Genomic DNA, 6,773 nt, shown 5'->3' on the forward strand with positions numbered 1-6,773 from the left:
AAAAGTAAGAAAAAAATGAGTAGGAAAAGAGAAGAGGAAAATTAGATATATGAGTGAAACAACAGAGACTAGAATAATAGCAAATCAATGATGCAAATAGATAAAGAAGACAAATTTAAAAAGGGGAAAAAGAAAGGAAAGAGAAAAACTAAAAAAAGAAAAGAGAAGAAAAAAGGGAGGAGAAAAAAGAAAAAAAAAGAAGAAAAGAAAGAGAAGTGATGCTTGTTTCAGTCTAGTTTAATGCCCCATGGGAGCTTGCTTTGGGTGCCACTCTTCTGTTTTCAAATTCTGGGCTTCCTCTTAGGTACGTAGGTGCTAACCATTGTAAGGCACTGTCTTTTGGCTTCCAGCAACCTGCTTGAAGTTACAAGCCATCCACTCATCCACCAATTGTGACTGTCTCCATAGGCCTTGACTGCAAGCAGGAGAGGCCAATCTGCCCTCTAATGTAGGTTTGTTAGCAGCATGGGGCCCAAAACTGGGTCAACAAACTTCCCCTGGTTCCTTGGACTTTGCCTCTGCCTGCTTTTTCTTGCTAGCCAGCTGTCGATCTTAATCACTCAAAAGTCTGTGTCTGAAAGGGCTTTAGGTGGGGGAGGTGCTATTTAGCTATCATGGAATAAGGTGGGTGTGTTTTCCTTTCCCAGAGCTACTCCTCTGTAATAGGCCCAAAATATTACTCTACCATTGGCTGGACAGAGATCCCTGTATGGAGACCAATGGGGTCAGCTGGGACCCTGGAATTTTTATCAATCTGGTTCCAAGAATAATGGGGTGGATGGTGCCTCGTTCAATCCAGTCACTGAGGGCTCCTTGGGACTGTTCAGACCCATAAGCTTGGCCTCTGTCTTTGTTTTCTTTGAAAAGCTCAAAATGCAGGGTGTGGCATGCAGGTATTCTGAGGGTGGAACAACCTATATCAACTGCCCTGTGGCGACTAGGAGCTGCTAGCTTCTCTCAGGATACATGGCCGTTTTGGTTTGGAGCTATATGAACAACCAAATGCAGGACTCCTGGCTACTGCTTTTACATGTCTCCCTTCCCTGCTTCCCACACCAGCCTTCCCTCAGTCCCCTCAAGTCTGCGCCTCTGTCCCTGCACAGAAGTCTCAGGTTAGTAGTTGCAAATGAAGACTCCTGTGCTCTGTGTTTAGAGAGAGGAAAAAAACAAAACTGAAACTGTGACTTTCTTTCCCACTGGTTCTAGCCTGCTGGCTCCAGACTCAGCCACAGCCTATACCTTTCATGGCTGGATGTTACATGTGTTGCAGATCTTGGCTTTGATGCTCTGGGCTGAGAAGCCTAGCCTGGGCTCTGAGCCTCTATGTTCTGAGGGAACAGACTCTCCCATAGTAGGAAGTTCCCTCTTCCCTCTTAGCCCACAGTCCTGGGAGCTGGGTCTGCTCCTCTTGCAACCTCATCCTTCCTACTGATCTCCAGGTGTTTTCTGTGCTTCTTTGATATAAGTCCCCTCCTCAGCTGGATCTCAGTTGGTAATTCCAGGTGAATGATCTCCAATATAGTTGTATTTCCAGACTGTCCCTGGGACAAGGTGCACAATAGGTCTGCCTATTCAGCTGCCATTTTTCCTTCCTCTCTAGTTTGATTTTCAGATTTAATTGTTGATAGATATGTATTTATTGCCATTTTATTGTACATATTTTCTTCTCTTCTTTTCTTTCCTCCTTGTTAGAGTAATCTTGGTTGTAGGTCCTTGTTGTTCATCACTTTGAATATTTCTTGTCACTCCCTTCTGGCCTGCAATGTTTCTGTTGATAAATCAGCTAACGGTCGGTCGTATGAACCCTTCTTTGTAGGCAACTAACTGCTTTTTTCTTGCTGGTTTTAAGATTCTCTCTTTGTCTTTAAGCCTTGGCATTCTAATTATGATGTGTTTTGGTGTGGGCCTCTTTGAGTTCCTCTTGTTTGGCACTCTCTGGGCTTCCTGACTTGTAAGTCTATTTCTTTCACCAAGTAGTGGAAGTTTTATGTCATTATTTTTTCAAATAGATTTTCAATATCTTGCTCTCTCTCTTCTCTTTCTGGCACTCCCATAATGTGAATGTTGGTATGCTTGAAGTTGTCCCAGAGACTCCTTACACTATCTTCATATTTTTAGATTCCCCCACCCCCTTCTGATTGGTTGTTTTTTGCTTCCTTATATTCCAAGACATTGATTTGATTCTCGGAATCCTCTATTGTTAAATGCCTGTGAATTATTCTTTATTTCAGTTAGTGTATTCTTAATTTCTGACTGGTCCTTTTTCATGCCTTTGACATTTCACTAAGATCCTTGAAAGTCTCCCTAAGTCCTTTGACACTTTCCCTTGAAGCTCTCATTAAGATTCTTGAGTAACCTTTATTTGAACTCTATCAGTAGTTTGCTTGCTTCCATTTCTTTCATTTGTAACATGATTCTTTGTCTCTGCATTTTGGCTGCTTCCCCATGTTTGTTTCTATGTATTAGGTAGAGCTGCTATATCTCCTGGAATTGGAGTAGTAGGTGTTCAACAGGGCCCAGTGGCTCAGTTTCCCTAGTCACTTGAGCTGGGCACTCTAGTATGTCCCTGTGTGGGCTATGTGCATAGTCTTATTATAGTTGAGCTTTGATTGCTGTTGTTATCACTGAGAGGAATTGATCTCCAGGCCAATTGGCTGTAAGGATCAGCTATGTCTGCAATGGAAGAACTTCTATGCAGGAGACACCCCTATGGAGTAGGACCAGCTTTAATGGGGCTTTAGTGCTTACTGTGTCTGCCTCTTGAGTGTATCACTTATGGATGCATAAAATTATAATCTGTTATGATCTGAAGCTGTCCACCAGGTGCACTGGCTCTGGGGACTCCTGGGAGGTGCAAAGTCAGCCACTGCCTGGGGCCACCCAGCAGAAGGTACAGAGTGATCTTCAGATGGCTGCTACTTGTATTGAGCTAGGAAGTGCCCAGGCAAGGCCCAGCTGTGAAGCAAGGCAGGCTGGTGCTAGTGCTAGGTCTTGGGCCTCTAAGTGATAGGTTTGGGGCATGCTGACTCCAGCTGCTGCTTGTTTCAGAGATTTTATCAAAGTCTGAAGCCTGAGCCAGGACAGGCCATTCATATGGAAAAACAGCTGCAGACAACTTAGATGGGGCTGTAAATCAGATGGGGTGGCATCTTAAGGAATCACCAGGGTGGAGCAAATAGTTTGGTCCACGCTTATGGAAACTCTAATATGGCTGCCAGTCAGCTCTATGATGGTGGAGGTCCCAGCACAGGAACAATGACACCTGCGATCACCCCTGTCTGGGAGAAAACCATCCCCTGCATTCCTGACCCAATGACAGATAGTCCAGTTCTTTCTGGTAAGTCCCTGGGTTCCTCCAAAGCTACTGCCCAGCCCTGAATTCAGAAGAAGCAGGACCATGTAAGTTCATATGCAGGCCCTTTAAGAGGAACACTTGAGACTCTAGCAACATCTGTGTCACTCAGCCATAATACCTGCTGATTTTTACAGCCTACAGTTACAGAAACTTCTCTTCACAGCTCTGGAACCTTGGGCTGGGGTTCGGGTGTGTGACTGGGACCCCCTGCTTCTCATGGGAAGCCATGGAAATCTCCCTTCTGATTAAAAAAATGTTGCACATGTGAGTTGGACCAGCCTGTTCTGCACCTTTACCCCTCCTACCAATTTCAATGCACTTTCTTCTTTATTTCTCTAGTTGTAAGACTTACATTCAGCCAGCTTTCAGGTAGTTCTGTATGATGGTTGTTTGTATTTTAGGTGTAATTTTGATGTGGTTATGGGAGGCAGTGAGTACAGGCATTTACCTACGCTGCCATCTTGGTTCCTCAATTCACTGTTATTTGTTGGAAAAAACACTGTAGTAATTTTGTTGACATAACTAGATATTATATATCTATAAGTCTACATATTTAAATCCAGGAGTCACCGCTGGTAAACAGTGCTCAGCAAATGATTAGAAAATGGTCACACCAAATCTCATGTGGTAATTGGTTCTGTGTCATGTGGCGTGACTTTCTGCCACAGTTTTAACATGTGCCAGCCTATGCTCTGACATTCGCTAAGCCATGTCCCAGCCCTGTGCATTTGTTTACTCAAGATGACTAGCCAATGCACGCATTTACTAGACCTATTCAGTATACCTTTAAATTACTATAATACACATAGAAAACTTCTGTGAAATTAACCTTTTCATACATACTTAATTTTAATTACACAAATGTGTCTACATAAGTAAAAGCAGGTAAACTAACCAATTGTTGATTTTTTAACATACCCATTAGGCAAACCTGCTTTATTATAGAAAAGATTTTCAATGGATACCGCTTGCCTGAATTATTCACTTATATTGAGGTTTTACTGTACTGTATGATTTCACTTATATGTGGAATCTAAGAAAACAAATGAATAAATGGAGCAAAGCATCAACAGACTCAGAGATATAGAAAACAAGTTGCCAAATGGAATGGGGATGGAGGGGTATAAATTTAACAAAAACACTATTTCAAGTATGTACTTTCATATATATAATTTATCTATTAAAAGTCATTAAAATTTAATCAAATTATATTAAGCTTTTGTGACAGTAATCATGAAAAAGAAGAAAATAATAATATGACTAAAATGGAGACATATTTGCAGATATAGCATAGATGAAAAAGACATGAGAATATTATGAACAATTTTATTACTAACTAGAGGCCTGGTACACAAAAATTTGTGCATTGGGTGGGGGGGTCCCCCTCAGCCCGGCCTGTGCCCTCTTGCAATCTGGGACCCCTCGGGGGTATCCACCTGCTGGTTTAGGCCTGCTCCCCGGGGAATCGAGCCTAAGCTGGCAGTCAGACATCCCTCTGGCAGCTTGGGAGCCCTTGGGGAATGTACACTTGCCAGCGGGGAGCAGGCCTAAACTGCAGTTGGACATCCTTAGTGCTGCTGAGGAGGCGGGAGAGGCTCCCACCACCACTGCTCTATTGGTAGCAGTCAGCTTGGCTTGTGGCTGAGCAGAGCTCCCCCTGTCGGAGTGCAATGACAACCAGGGGGCAGCTCCTTCATTGAGCATCTGCCCCCTGGTGGTCAGTGTGTGTCATAGTGTCCAGTCATTCCCAGTCGTTCTGCTGTTAGGGTCAGTTTGCTGGGAGAGGAGCTGATGGCTATTTTTAGGCTGGCCATGGCCCCCAGCCACCCAAGCTCCCAGTGGAGGCTGGCTCGAAGCAGGTATCTGGGATTTATTTATCTTCTATAATTGAAACTTCGTTGCCTTAAGCGTTCTGCAGCCGGCCAGGGCAGGTGGGAAGCTTGGCTTCCTCCATCACCAGGGCAACCAAGCCTCCTGTATGCTCCAGCTCCATGGCTACAGGCCGCCATCTTGGTTGGGTTAATTTGCATATAGTCACTCTGATTGGCTGGTGGGCGTGGCTTGGGGCATAGCAGAGGTGTGGTCAATTTGCATGTTTCTCTTTTATTAGATTAGATAACATCTAAGAATTATTACTTTTTTCCCTATGATCTCTTGTTTAGGAAACTACCTAAAAAATAACATGTAATTATTTATATAGAGAGGTTCCTTAGCCAGAAAACCAAATTATATGGTTCTTATATAGGTAACCAATAGGTTGTCACCCTCAGAGTTTTTTTCTAGGAAAAAAAAATTCATACTTGTAAGTAAAAGGCTTATTTTCCAAATGCAGTACAGCATCATCCCTTTTTTTTTTTGGCACCTTCCTCTCTCTCTAACCTCTCTAACTCTTGCTTTTCTGTTCCTTTAGCTGGTTTTTCTTTTGGCCTCAGACTGGAATTGTACCCTCAAGCCTCTGTCCACAGCTCTTCCCTTTCCACATGTGAATTTTTCTCCTCTCATGGATTCAATGGTTATCTTTCACTTACTGACCTCCAATCTCCAGCTCCATCTCTGACCTCTAAAGGTTTGTCTAATTATATTTCCAACTGCAGAGTAAACCTAGATCTACATTCCTCCCCCTCTTTTCAAGTCTCCTATCTAGACTCATGGCTGTTGTTACTGCTGATCAGCTTTATCTCCAAAACTTCTCAGGCCACGTGTTCTCCCTTGTACTTCATTTGTCTATTTATCCCTCAGATCTCAGCTTATTGTTCAGCCAGATTGTCCTATGCAGCCTTTGCTGGCTACTCTTACTATTATAATGATGTTTATTTTTTTGGTTAGTTTCTTACACTTAATAGCTGAACCATTCATTTCACTATGTTAATTCTTGTTTGTTCTTTAACTGTTTTAGGGGTGTTTTGTATATTGTCTCTCTAATTGGATGAAAGCCTTTTGTGTGGAGTGGGGGCCATGTCTTCTAATACTAACAGCTAACATTTGTAAGGTACTTATGATGTGCCAGCATCGTTCTAAGTACTTTACATATATTAACTAATTAATTCATAGCCAGCCAATAAGGTAGGTATTATTATCTCTCTTTTAGAGGTTACGAAATAGACACAGAGGGGCTAAGTTGCCCAATTATTCCACAGCTATAAAGTGGTAGAGCTGGGATCTGAACCTAAGACTGGCTCCAGTGTTATGTTCTCATATCCCCTATTATACCTAGAATGAGGCCAAGTAATAAAGACTTGTTGGGTGAACTTGAATTTGGCCTTGGGAATTAGAAGGAAAAAATAGAAGCAGAAAAAGTTGGTGAGCTTAAAGGCAAGGGCCAGGCTAAAGGGTGGAAGTGGAGTTGCAGGGAGGAGGAAGGGTGCAGTGCTTTGGCACCTGTTTTAGCAGTATCATTGCTCAGCTCACTGCAGAGGGA

General features: G+C 42.9%; 1 pseudogene; it reads right to left on the reverse strand.

The window, feature by feature from the left end:
* Positions 1-5,906, reverse strand: part of LOC102753711 — a 7,327-nt pseudogene extending 1,421 nt beyond the window's left edge.
* Between the last annotated feature and the right edge of the window lie 867 nt (positions 5,907-6,773).

Source organism: Myotis davidii, unplaced genomic scaffold (assembly GCF_000327345.1).
Source record: "Myotis davidii unplaced genomic scaffold, ASM32734v1 scaffold1711, whole genome shotgun sequence".
Lineage (NCBI taxonomy): Eukaryota > Metazoa > Chordata > Mammalia > Chiroptera > Vespertilionidae > Myotis > Myotis davidii.